A 14,098-nucleotide genomic window follows, 5' to 3' on the forward strand; every position below is an offset into this window, starting at 1 on the left:
GCCCCCGCCTGCTCCCTGGGGGGTGCAGGGAAAGGGGCTCTGAGCTGCTCCCGCCTGCTCCCTGGGGGGTGCAGGGAAAGGGGCTCTGAGCTGCTCCCGCCTGCTCCCTGGGGGTGCAGGGAAAGGGGCTCTGAGCTGCTCCCGCCTGCTCCCTGGGGGTGCAGGGAAAGGGGCTCTGAGCTGCCCCCACCTGCTCCCTGATGCCCATGCTAAGCGCTCACTTCTGGAAGCAACATGGGCGATTGTATCAGAAAGATATGTTTGTTGGACTTCTGTCTCATTTTAAGTCACAAAAGTAAAAATAAATAATCTTTTTTAAAAAATTAAGTTTACTTGTTTTTGAAAAGAAACTTAAGAAATTAAGTCACACTTTCTCAGGCCTCCAAGTTGCCTTGGAATCCTGTTGAAAACATGGACAGGGCTGGGCGCTGTCCTCATTAACTCATGTTTTATTGAACTGCACTGAGCACCTGCCCCCAGTGACTCAGCCCTGTGGACACCAGGTGCGATGAAACCCTAGCTCCGCTCCAGCCTCAGCTCAGGTGAGGGCATCCCCTCGGGCCATCCGTCTTCATCAAGGCCACCTCAGGGGCCTGACAGAGCTGCTGGGAGGTCAGAGGATGGTTAGGGCTGAGCGGCTGGGACGCTCACGACAGCCTCAGCTGTGCCTGGGGAACGATTCGTATTCCTTACTCTTCTCCCAGTCATCGCCCCTGGGTCCACGGGCTGCTGGCAGGCGGGCAGGGACAGCTGGCCAGGCTGTGCGACCCAGGGGGCAGCGAGGCCAAAAACAGGGCGGCGAGGCGAGACAGAGGCTGCTGCTGCACCTGCCGCGTTGGGAGCACAGGCCGCGCTAGGCGTTGTGCCAGCCCTGTGGCCGAGCCCTTCCCGAGGCACACCCACAGGAGAGCTAGGAGATCGGCGTTCCCAAGTTCTTCCATTTTGTGGCCGAGGAAATGGAGACTGGCTCCCGAGCCCTCACCCAGGTCCTTCTGCCTTAGCGCCCACCTGCAGCCTCCTCAGCTACTTGAGAGAACGACCTACCCCTCACCTTTCCCCATCAGGAGACACCCCCAGCTCGGGGGGCTGGCCTTCGGTGGCATGATGCTGGTGACCCATGGTCATGAGCCATCACCTCGACCATGGCCGCCCCTGGTGGGTCTCCTGATTCAAAGAGGGTTGATTATCGGACGTATGAACTGTAGCCGTGTGTGTGCATGTGAGCATGTGTGTGTATGCATGTGTGTGTGAATGTTTGTGCATGCCCGTGCATGTGTGTGAGCGTGTGTGTAAAGCTGAATTTTAGACCTGGAACATGAGGAGGACTGTCAAAGACTGGAAAACGTGATCCATGGGGCAGCAAGAGGAAGGTTGGAGCACAGCCCTACTTTCTTTTTATTCTTTTTAAATTTTATTTTTGTTTAAAATATTACAGATGTCCCTTTTTCTCCCCAATGACCCATTCCACCCTGTTCCTTCCCCCTCTCCAGTCCCTCTCCCCACCATTGTCCATGTCCTTGGGTTGTGCATATACGCATATAAATTCTTTAGTTACTCTCTCCCCCTCCACCCACCCACCCTCCTCCATCCCTCTGAGATTCGTCACTCTGATTCATGCTTCCGTGTCATTGAATCTATTCTGTTCATCAGTTTATCAAGTTCTTTAGATTCCACATACAAGCGAAATCATGTGATGTTTGTCTTTTGCTGCCTGGCTTATTTCACTTAGCATAATATTCTCCAGGTCCATCCACACTGTCCCAAAGGGTATGAGATTCTTCTTCTTTACAGCTGTGTAGTATTCCATGGTGTAAATGTTCCACAGCTTTTTTATCCACTCATCTACTGATGGGCACTTGGCACAGCCCTACTTTCAACCCTATGATCTTGGCAAGTCACTCATTGACTAAAGGCAGCTTCAGAGCCTCACCCTTGGGATGGAGCTTCAGGGCTCACCTTTACCACCAAGGGAACAAAGTCCCTAATCTTCCAAGTCAGTTCATTCCAGTGAGACACTTTCCTGGGTCAGCCGCAGAGTCCTGTTGGTCTTCCCTCCTAACTCTCTCTCTGGCCGTCCTTTCCTCTCCCAGCCCATCCTCACTGGCCCAGCAGTACCCTCATCTCACAGCACCCAGGGAACAGTCTTGCTAAAATACATATGGCGCCACTTCCCTGAATAAAGTAGTTTAAGAGCTCTGCCCTCCTTCCGAGCAGACTGCAGTCCCTCCGGGCCCCATGCAGGTCACCTTGGCTTGGCCCTTGCACAACCCCAGCTTTGTTTCGCACCACTCTTGGCATCCCCTTTGCCAGTCCAGTCATGATGAACCACTGGAAACTCCTCGAGCCAAACCAGGGGCCACACCACTTCCATTTCACACCATCTGCTCCCCAGCCTGCAGGGTCTTCCCTCCTCTCTTTACCCATCAATTAGCAGCAGGCTGTCCTGAACCCTGCACCTGCTTTCTGTGCCCACCCTAATCAGTGCACCACACCAACCTAACACCCCGCTTTCCACCTGCTGCTGCAAGTGTGCTCCTGTCTCTCCTCACCCAGGTGCCAAGTCAGGACTGTGATGCATGTGCCTTTGCCTGTCTGTACAGCGCCTGCCCTCCCTCATAAGGTCCCTGAGACATGCTTGATCCCTTCACCCCTCTCTGCAGGCAGAATAATCCCTTCACCCACTACCACAGGCTGGGTTCCAGGCCCCTTTCTTTCCCTCTCAGATTTTTCTAGAGACACCACCTTCATGGGGTGTGAAGCGCCTCTAGGAGGCCTCACAGCCCCGTTCAGGAGGGTCCACCTCCAGGGATGAGGGACAGTGGGGCATGCACTTCCGGCAGCCAGGCAGCCCTGACTCCCACCGAGTCCCGCCTCCCCTCAACCCCACCCTCCTGGAACAGTGGAGCTGTGCTCCCACCTCAGCACACTATGGCCCTGGTTCTTTACATCATTGTGCTCAGGCCAGAGTTGATTCAGGGAAGGGCAATGATCTCAGGGGCTGTGCTTATATAAAGCATCCCCAGGGAGCCCTTCCCATCTCCCTCTGCATCTCTAGCTCCATCTCCTCTGGCACCAGACCTGTATTTCAATCTACAAGTTGTACAAGCAGCTCAAACTCACCATGTCCCAAACTGAACTCATCATTGATTCCTCCCTCTCGCTCCCTCTATTCCCTGCCATAAAGAATGACATCACTACCCTGGTCCCCACACCAGAAACCTGGAAGTCATTTGAGATGTCTCCCCCACCAATTATTAGCATTGTGGGTTTCATTTGCCGAATATTGTTCAAATCCAGCCACCCCCTGTCTTCTCACCATCCTTTCTCTAATTCAGACTCTCATCATCTTTTGTCTGGACTGTAGTTGCAGTGGCCCCCTAACTGGTCCTTCTGATTCTAACCTCAATTCCTTCCCATCCCACCTCAACACAGTTCTCAGGACTCTTTCTAAACATCCAGTATGATTCTGGCTTTAAATACATCAGTGCTTCCTCATAAGCTTCAAGGAAAACGAACTTGCTGGTCTGGCTTGTGCCTCCCTCTCACTTCTCTGCTGTGCTCTCGGTGCCCTTTCATTTCCTGTGGCCCCTTCTATCCCTGGAACCGAGAATTCTCTTAGACAGTGACTCTCAGCCTTGAGGGTGCATCAGAGTCACCTCTAGGGGCTTGTTAAAGCCCAGAGTGCTGAGACCCCCACCTGAGTCTGGGGTGGGGCCTGAGAATTTGCATTTCCAACTTTAGTTCTTAATGATGCTGAGGCTGCTGGTCTTGTGGCCATACTTTGGGAACTGCTGCTACAGGGTAAATGTCAGCGGAATGGATGAATGAATGAGTTGCATACACTCTGGCCAAATGAAATTTTTCAGCCAGTCATGAAGGCTCTGCTCACCAGGTCTCACATGTATGCATAATCTTGGGTGGAATTTTTGAATACATTAAAAGAGACAAAACTATATTGTTCCCTTACTCAGTCCGATGGCCCCCTCTGAGTTCCTGTGGTCAGGGTCTCACTGCACCCCTGGAGGAGTCACAGTCCCACAGTCTGGTGGCCCTGTCTGAGTTTCTGTGGTCAGGATCTCACTGGTCTCACTGCGTGCCTGAAGGAGTCAGGATCGCTTCCAGACACAGAGGTGGTAGGTAATTGGAGGGCCTGGGTCTGGGCTCTCAGGCTGCATTCCCGTTACATCATTTGGATTTCTTTATAGACTGGAGAGCTTACAATATCGCAAAACACATGTTTCTGTGATTTTCCAATAGCTCTGATTCCTGCTACCATGTCCTGTTCCCAGGCCACTGCCAAGCGCAGAGGACAACGCTAGTGCGCAGCAGAACTCGTAAATGCACACAGCATGTCCTTTTTCCTGGACGGACTTTAGAGAATGGAAAACAGGATGTGAAAGACCCAGAAAATGCCAGAGAAGCTATTACCACGGGGCCAGCTCATACTGACCTTCACAGGTTCCAGGGTCATGATCAGTAAAAAGAAGACCCCAGCGCCAGCACAGCCAGGCCGGCCACCATGGTCCCCTGCTTCAGGGAACATGAAGCCTGAGCCCCAGGCTGGTCCACTGTGGTCTTTGATGTAGTAGAACTAACGGGAGCGGCCTCCAGTATTCCATCCCTCAGTTTGTCTGCCTACAGCCCTTCAGTGGTGATCGGGAGCCGACCCAGGGAGAGCTGGGCTCACTCTGTGGTCGCATCACCCTCCGCTTCAGGCACAGTCGACTGGAGCAGGGTTTCGTATTCTTCTGTAAAGAGAAGATGCTTCCTGAATCCCTGAGGCCCATTTATCTCTTGGGGTGCTATTAGGGGCTAAATTGTATCACCCCACACCCCACATTCGTATGTTGAAGTTCTAAAGTCCAGCACTGCAGAATGTGACCATATTTAGAAATAAGATCTTTAAAAAGGTAATTAAGTTAAAACAAGATCTTCAGGGTGTGCCCCAGTCGAGTATGACTGGTGTTCTTATAAGAGGAGGAAACTTGGGCAGAGGTGCAAAGGCACGAAGGGAAGGCCATGTGAGGGCGCAGGGAGGAGGCGGCCATGCACCAGCCACGGAGGGGGTCAGGAGAAACCGACCCTGCCCACACCTTCATCTTGGGCCAGCCACCAGGACTGTGAGAAGGTAAGTGCCTGTGTCTGAGCCTCCCAGCCGGGGCACTTTGTTGCAGCAGCCCCCGGGGATGAATACAGATGTGCAGGAGCGTGGCCAGTGGGCGAAGGTCCTGCTGAGGAGGCATCGGGAAGGGCTCTGGGCAAAAGGTCCAGGAGTACTGGGTCCCTGGAGCCTGTGCTGATTCCCACCCCCTTCTCCCACTAGGGAGGACCCCCAGCTCTCATCCCTCTGGGCGTCTCCCACCATCATTCAGCCAGCCCTGATCCCCACAGCTGGTGAGCTTTCTGACATTCCAGTTGTTCATTAAGAACAGTTGGTTGGAGCCAGGTCTTCTGGGCAACACTTGTACTGAGCCCCAGATGTTAGCGCTGTGGCCCCATTCCACCACCTCAGGCACTGCAGCTCCCCTGGGACTTGGCACAGATGTGCAGGCACGGCTGCTGTGCCCACAGCTGCAGGTCTCCTGGGGTGTACACACCACCCCTGGGAGGGCCCTTCTCCTGGTAAGCACTAGTGCCCAGCCTGTGGGCAAGGAAGCATCCCCAAGGGGCTATGTCGGGCCTTGCCCCCCAGGTGATTCCAAGCCCTTCGAAGCCCTCCAGCCCCCAGAGGGGCATGCTGTCTGAGGTTCTTGCTTCCTTCCCAGGCTTTAGGATCTCCCCTGGCCTCGGGATAGCATCTGGGGCCACATGTGGCCATGGAGGGAGGAGGGGGTGTTGGAGGAGGCTGCAGACCTCTGCCGCTCCTGCACTAGCTCCCCCTCCCCATGCTGACTGGGTGTCCTGCACTTCAATTCCATTCTCACATAACTGCCTGGAGTCAGGGTGGACCCACAGGTCAAGAGCCCGGGCCCACAGGACAGCCTCCACTTCAGCCGCAGCCGCAAGTCACAGACAGTTGTCTTCAGGTCACCCACTCTCTGCTCAGCCGACTTCTCATTCGGGGTTCCCAGCAGCCACCCCCACAGATTGGATAACTTGCTAGAACAACTCAGAGCTCAGGAAAGGCTACACTTACTGACAGTTTATTACAAGGTCACAAAGGAATAGTCAGATGAGCGCGGGCCATGGTCTGGGGCAGGCACAGAACCTCCGCGGCCCCCGCCAGCTTCTCTGTGCCTTCACCAGCCCACAGCCCACCAAGCTGCCTGTTCAGGGACTCTCTCGGGTTTCACCGCGTGGCAGGGTGGGTTACATCACTGGCCACGCAGCTGAGTTGTCTCCTGCCCCTCCTCTCCCAGGAGGCCCCGAATGGGTGGGGCTGGGAGTTTCACCCCTCTCACCTCCTGCTTGGCCCTTCTGGTGGCCACCCCTCCTTTGAAACTCTCTGAAGGTCCACCACAGTGGGCTGTGTTTGTGAGACATAAACTCAGGTCTGGCCAAAGGGGCTCCTTTCGAATAGCAAAATACACTTCTGTGTCCCAGGAAATACCGAGGGTTTTAGGAGCTTTGTACCAGGAACCACATACATGTTTTATTATAAGGCGAGGCCCCGAGAGAGATGCCAGGGCCTTCCTTCCCTTCCAGTGTGACCTTCCAAGGCTCTGGGGAGGGTTCCTCCTCCCTCTCCCACTGCCTAGGACTGTCCTAGGGGGACCCACTGTGCTGCTGCTCAGACACAGGCAGCCTGGATGCTGGGCTGGGGTGCAGGCAGGGAGCCTGAGCTGTTGGGTCCTGGTGAGTCCTGGTGAGGTGCCACCACTCTTTCCTCTAAGTAACAGAGCCCTGGAAGCAGGGTGGCACCAGTAGAAAAAGGCATTTTGCCATCCACGTGGGAACCATCCCCTGTGAGAACACAGTGCGCGCCTTCGGGAAAGTTCTCACTAAATATTCCTGGAGTAGATCTGGGAGGATGGGACCTGGAGTGGGTGAGCCTGGAGGTAGGAGACACTGTAGGGAGACTACCCAGTTCAGGCAAAGCAGTGGGGAGTGGAGGGTGGGGACTCCACGTGTTTCAGGCAGAAACGGGCAGAGCTGGGTGACTGAGTGCCTGGGGTGGGTGCAGGAGGACACCCAGGCGTCCTATCTGGGCCGTATGAACAGCTTTCAGAGCACAGGGATTCCAGATAAGTATGAGGAATTGGGACACTAGCAGGTTCGGCAAGCACAGCCATGGATGGGGGACCCTCTCCCGGAGCCCTGAGCCATTGCCCTGCTCTCCACTTCTCCCCAGGCAAGGCGCAGGATGCCTGGGCTGAACGCCTGTCACATAGTGGCCCTGTGAGCCTGGTTGGCACCTTCACAGCCCCAACTGTGCTGTGCCTCCTTAAGGGAAGGACAGCTCCATCAGAAGGCTTCTCTGAGGATTTCCCCAGGCCATCTGCCCAAAGCACCTGGTTCAGATGTAGGTGTGAGCAGGTGTTCCCTTCCTTCCCCACCTGGGGTCATCAGGCCCTGTGCTTGCCTCAGAGAGCACACGGAGAGAGGATCTCCTAGCCAGGGGCCGTGGGGAGGCAGGCTGGGGGCTGGGGGGGAGCCGGGCTGGAAGCCGTGGGGGAGCCAGGGTATGGGAACCTGGCAGTGGTGCCCTCAGGCTTGGCTGCCCCAGAAAAACCCCCTGAGCGCTCGTGGCCACAGAGCCCTCTCCTTAAAGGGAGAGGTGGTTAACACGCACCTCTGTGGGTTGGCCCAGCCCCAGGTCTGACACGTGTCTGGATGATAAAGGGTACAAGGGCCCTAAGAGGAGAAGTGGGTCCTAGGGGCGACGCCTAGAGGTCAGCAGCAGGAGCAGGTGGAAGCAAGCAGCCACCAGCTTCCCCAGCAGATGCAGAGGAGCAAAGCTGCTCACCCCATGGCATCAGCTCCTCCCGGGCACATGGAGAGAGTGGGCCCTGGAGGAAGGCCTGGCTTCCTCCACCTGCAGGCTCTGTGGCCCTGGGCAGTTGCTAAACCTCTCTGAACCTCAGTTTCCTCACTTGACAGGCGGTTGTGAAGATCCAAAGCAGTCCATTGTGTAAATGTTCCGCATGGGGCCAAGGCAGGCTTCCCCTTCTGGGAAGTGTAATGCTAAGCCCCTGCTCAAACAGGATTTGGGTCTGATGGCAGTGGTTTCCAGCTGAGGGTCGTCTGTTGGCCACAGATTTCTGCCCCAGATACAGCAGAGGACACAGGTTCAGCAACTGGGAGCGGGTGGGTAGGAGTTGGGGAGCCTGCCTCCCAGAGGCCTCCTCTGACAGGCGGCTGGTGCACAGGCAGGCGGCGCCACCCAGTGGATGTGGGCAGCACCATGAAGCAGGTTATGAGATGATGGGGTGGGTGTCTCCTCCCTCTCCCTTCCCCTCACCCTCCCCCTCTCTCTCACACACACATGCACATACCCATGAACCCGCAGCGCAGGCCCCTACCCACTCCTGCACCCACACACAAACGTTTCCCAGCCTCCTCCCCGCTGGGCGCCATGTGAGCTGGTGATCAGTAGCCATAAAGCTGTGCTTCCTTTCTCTTTCCAAAGCCTGACTTGGTGACTGTGTGAGAAACTGTCTGAAAGAAAGAGAGTGTGGTCACATTTGCCAAGGACCTAGTCCATGCCAGGCTTCAATCGTGAGACAGGTGTCACCATCCCACAGGAAGGTCAACTGGCCCCCGCCCACCAACCAGCAGGTGACTCCAAATGCCAGGCTGCACAGCGGAGCCTTCCTTCCTCTGAGCTCCACACATCATCCCACTGTGGAAAATGTTGCCCTGGGTTCTGTAACTTCCTTCTTGAATGAGGATTATATGTGAAACAGAATCAGCTCGGTCTATAAATCTACTTTTGGCCCGAAGATGACTGGTAAATGACACCAGGACCCCAGTTCTCAGCAGTCATTGTCATACCTACCCTGTCCTCAGCCTCCTGCCAACAATGGGAGCGGGTGAGTGTGAGTGTGAGTGTGAGCATGCATGTGTATGGTCTGAGTGTATGTAGTGTGAGTGTATGAGTGTGCACGTGCGTCATGGGAGCGTGATCATGCACGTGTGTGGTGTGAGTGTATGTAGTGTGAGTGTATGGGTGTGCATGTGTGTCATGGGAGCGTGATCATGCACGTGTGTGGTGTGAGTGTATGTAGTGTGAGTGTATGGGTGTGCATGTGTGTCATGGGAGCGTGATCATGCACATGTGTGGAGTATGTGGTGTGAGTATATAATGTGAGTGTGTGTGTGTGTGGTGGCCCTGGGTATCCTGGGTGTGCCCCACTCCTAGTGTTCACACTCATGGAATCCCACACCTTGAACATGGGCTCACCTAGTGACTTCTAATGAACAGAATATGGCAAAAATGATGTGCTGTCCCTTCCAAAATTAGATGACACAAAGGACTGGGTTCTGTCCCATGTGCCCACTCTCTTCTCACGCACTCATTCTAATAGAAAGCAGCCATGTGCCGTGAGCTGCCTGTGGAGAGGCCCGCGTGGCAAGGAACCCCATGGGACAGGCTCCAGCCAACCAGCAGCAGGTAACTGATGCGAAAGCTCACCTAGTGAGCGAGCAGCAGACCCTCAGTGCGCCCCAGCCAACACCTGTACACACTGAGAGACCCTGGGCCAGGAGGCCCCGCTAAGCCAGGCCCGGTTGCTGACCCACAGAAAATGGGAGGTGACAAATGTAGTAAGCCAGTAAATTTGGAGAATTTGTTACACAGTCATAAATAACTAATACACTGGGCCTTTTCTTCAGCCTTCTGCGCTCCAGTCTCCCTGCTGTAAATTAGGGATAGGATCATAGGACACGCTTAACATAGCGCCTGGCCCCAAAGAGAAACCCAACAGAAATGTCCTTTCTCCTTTCCACACTAAAAGGCAGGCTCAGCACGTTGCTCTTCCAAGCAGCAGGGTGTGATGGGAAAGCCACGTCAAGCTCTGTTTCAAGGCTGACGGAGCACCCACCGCTTCCCAGCCCTGGCTGAGGGCAGCCTTCTGCCTCCGGAGCATCTAAACCCCGCCGCTGGCTGGAGAGCAGATCTGGGGAAGTCAGCTTGGGGCGGCCTACCCTGCGGAGTAGCAGGGGGGTAGGGTGCTGCTGGTGGCAATCACCTCCAGCCACAAGTGCTCCTTGACCTCTGCCCTCCTCACTCGAGGGAACAGGGCCTCTCCGGGACTGGCATAGACCAGGGCCCCAGCACTCGGATGGTCTGCTAGGTGTACTGCGGACCAGGTGCTGATAGTCCCAAGGACAACATCACTGCCTTTCTCGTGGTGAGCCCGGGGAGACACTCAGCCACCACTTACAGCGGCAGGGGATGCACCAGCCGTGTTGCCCCGCATGTCCCAGGCACCTCCGGTACCTCTGTCTGCCCTCCTGCACAGAGCGGGAGGCGGCGCCCAGCTCTCTCCAGCTCTGCTCAGGCCAGCCTTCCGCTTCCCAATCTGTAGTCTCACTGGGAAGATCCCAGGACCTTACTCTACAGGATGGCCCTGGGAGCAGTATTTGAGGGGGGCTGCTGTGTTTCCCCCTGGGCAAGGCTGGCCAAGCCCTTCTTCTTCTGTCCCTTGCATCAGGTGCACTGACTCCCACTCCTGTGAAGTGCAGAGAACTCACCCTGAGACTTTTGCGCATGCCAGGCTCCAAGACTGAGTTTCTACCTGGTTTACACCCCCTCATGACAATGGGGGAGGGAAAGTGTTGCTGGTCCCACTTTCTAGACAAGGAAAGTAAACCCCAAGGTTCAGAGACTTCGGCAAGGTCACACCTCAAGGTGGCAGTTCTTAAACATTCTTTGATCGCAAAATTCTTTGACCCCCTTTCCACTGGGAGATGGGGTTCATGGAACTCTCTGTCTATGAAGCTGGGCCTGGCTGCTTGGCTAAGACAGCACAGCAGAGGTGGTGCTGTGCCAGTCTGGGGCAGGCTGTAAGAAAGTGGCAGTTTCTGTGTCCTGTCTCTTGGGACATTGCTCTTGAACTCAATCACCATCCTAAGAGGAAGTCCACAGAGGCGCCCACAGGGAGACAACCCCAGGCCCCGGCCCTGAGCTCGGCCAAGCTCCCTGCCTCTGCCTGCCCCAGAAGTTAAGACACCGGAGAAGCAGCCCCTCAGCGCCTAGTCAGGCTGCCTGGCTGACGCAGGTCAAGCCGACAAGCCTTCCCTGCTGAGTTCTACCCCCACCCTCGGTGCAGTTTCCTGAGCTAAATAGATGTTGGTCTTTAAGCCAGTAGGTCTGGGAATGAAGGTAAGTAACTGGCACAGCAAGGAGTTTTCTCTGGCTAGTGGGAGGTGAGGGAGTCAGAGAGATCTGAAGTGTGAGGGGGCTCGTGCACCAAGGAGGGTCTTCTTGGCCGAGTTAAAGCAACAGGGGACCAGGACCTGAGGGTGGTCGCGGGAGCTGAGAGCAGTCCCCAGATATGAGCCAGCAAGAAAGTGGGCACCTCAGTCCCCAACCACAAAGACCTCAGTTCTGCCAACCGCCTGAGGGAGCTTGGTAACAGGTTTCCCCCAGAACCGCCAGCTAAGATCCTGGCCCAGGATCGCAGTCTTGTGGGCCCAAGCAGATGGCCCAGCCGAGCCCACCCAGACCTTAGACCTACAGAACTATACAGTTAGAACTTGTCACAAAGTGGCGGAGAATAAACACAACCCCGCTCCTTTCTTCCTTTCCTGGAAGGGCCCTTCCTTTCTTTGCGGCAAACATGTCAGCCTTCGCGCAGTGGCTGGGTAGGCTCCACAGCCTGGGTCAGAGCCCCTGTGGCCTGGCGGAGTCATCGAGGGCAGGCTGGTTCTCCAGGTCCCAGAGCCCGGGGATGGCAGTGTCAGGCTCACTGGCCTCCAACTGTCAGGCCCCAGACCTCTTGCTAAGATGGCTAAGCCCCCCTTGGTAGGCTGGACTCTGGTGACCTGGACAGTCCCAGTTCCCTCATTTCCAGGACACTAACAGCTACCTGTTCAGACCAGACTTTCCTCCCGGAGGACCGGTCCCAAACTCTTACAAGACCAATTTAATCTGCTCCCTGCCCAAGCCCAGCCTTCTCTTGTCTCTTACCTTCTCTGAATCCAGCAGCATTCTTGTCCGAATCCACAAGGACAAGGCCAGAATAGTGAACCCTCCCGTGGGTGCTCCATGTGCTCAAAGCCCCTTCGCCTCTTCCCCCTGCCCACGCCTGGCCACACTCCTAGGAGCAGACAGCAGAGCACATCCCATGCCCACTTTCCAGATGGGAGTCCTGGGGCTTAGCACACGAGTGCAGAATGAGGCACTTAGGACACCCCTCAGAGGGGTTTCTAGTCGCTTCACACCATGGCAAGTACTTGTTAGGCGTTCAAGGAAAATGATTTTTGTCTTCGATCACCACAGAAGCTACCCCCACCTGGAAGAAGCTCCAGCCTGATGCCATGAATAAAAGCCATTATGTTAGGTGTTAATTTCCTTCTATGTAAACTGAAAACACATAGAGATAAGACAATTAGTAAGAAAATGAAGAAGCCAACTACATTCCCCCACTTTCATCTGATAAATTAATCTACAGTCTTTTGCAATCACCAGGGGAATTTTCTTAATAACCTTCTGCATGTCTTGGAGGTGGTCGGCAGCCTCAGGATGAAGCCGAGCATCTCTTTCCTGCTGCCAGAAACTCACTGGAGTGGACGATGAATGAAAACTTTGTACCTTTTACGAGAAGCGTATGGCCACAGAAGTTGCTGCTGACGCTCTGGGAGGAGAATGGAAGGGTTGTGGGGTTCACATCAGTGGTGGGATCAACAAGCAAGGTTCCCCCATGAAGCAGGGAGTCTTGCCCCGTGGAGTGTCTGCCTCTGCTGAGGAAGGGGCGTTCCTGTTGTAGGCCACAGAGGACGGAGAGAGAAAGCGCAGATTTGCTCAGGGTTGCACCGTGGGTGCCGGTCTCAGTGTTCTCAACCTGGTCACGGTGAAAAGGGAGAAAGGCATTCCTGGTCTCACGGATGCTACTGTGTCTCGTCGCCTGGGGCCCAAAAGAGCCAGCAGAATCCACAGGCTTTTCAGTCCGCCAATATGGTGTGAGAAAGCCCCTGAACAAAGGCGGCAAGGAACCTCTGATCAGAGCGCCTGAGATTCAGCGTCTTGTTACTCCACCTGTCCTGCAACACAAATGGCAGCGTATTGCTCTGAAGAAACAACATGCTAAGAAAACTAAGAAAGAGGCCGCAGAATATGCTAAACTTCTGGCTAAGAGACTGAAGGGGGCCAAAGAAAGATGCCAGGGACAGATGGCCACGAGATGTAGGCCATCCCTCTGAGAGCGTCTACTTCTATGTCTGAGTCTAGTCAAAAACAGGCTTTTCTAAGAGTAACAAATAAGTAAGAACAGACATAAAAAAATAAAATAAAACCCTAACATCATGATTATAGTTTTGCAATTTCTTATAATTTTGTTGGGTTTTGCTTTATGCATCTCCAGGCAATATTGTTTGTGACAGTCCAGGGCCAGGTTGCTAAGTGAGCACTCTCCTATTTGCAGATTGCTTCTTTCAGAATAATGGCTTGTCCTCCATTATGCTCAAAATGTCATTTGCCTTAAATTTTATTTTCTCTGTTATTAATATTGCCTCACTGTAGGTCTTTGGTTTGTGAATGCCTGGTATGTTTTTTCTATCTCTTTCTGCATGATTTTGTTTTAGTTGCGTCACTTGTAAGCAGCATATGGATGAATTTTTAAATTTTTAATCTGATGATATTTTTTAATCATTTTTTAAATTTTTCAATTACAGTTTATGTACAATATTATATTAGTTTCAGGGGCACTCCCAGTGATTAGGCATTTATATAACTTACTAAGTGATCACCCTGGTAACCTGTACCCGCCTGACACCACACGTAGTTACTAGAATGCTATTGACGTGATCCCTGTGCTGTGGTTCATGGCCTGTGACTGTCCCGTGAACCACTTTGCACCCCTCAATCCCGTCACCGCTTTCACCCAGCCTCCCAGCCCCCGCCCATCGGGCAGCAGTAAAAATGTTCTCTGTATCTATGAGGCTGTTTCTGTTCTGCTTCCTCATTTATTTTGTCCTTTTCGGTTCATTTGTTGAT

At 54.2% G+C, this 14,098-nt stretch overlaps 1 pseudogene across 1 annotated transcript; it reads left to right on the forward strand.

Annotated features, from left to right (window-relative positions):
• The first annotated feature begins 11,890 nt into the window (after nucleotides 1–11,890).
• On the forward strand, nucleotides 11,891–13,305 carry LOC308567242 (small ribosomal subunit protein eS6 pseudogene; annotated as a pseudogene). The gene is made up of 2 exons: nucleotides 11,891–11,908; nucleotides 12,660–13,305. The product of its transcript is annotated as a small ribosomal subunit protein eS6 pseudogene (transcript).
• The last annotated feature ends 793 nt before the right edge of the window (nucleotides 13,306–14,098 follow it).

Source organism: Miniopterus schreibersii (assembly GCF_964146895.1).
Source record: "Miniopterus schreibersii genome assembly, chromosome: 14".
Classification (NCBI taxonomy): domain Eukaryota; kingdom Metazoa; phylum Chordata; class Mammalia; order Chiroptera; family Miniopteridae; genus Miniopterus; species Miniopterus schreibersii.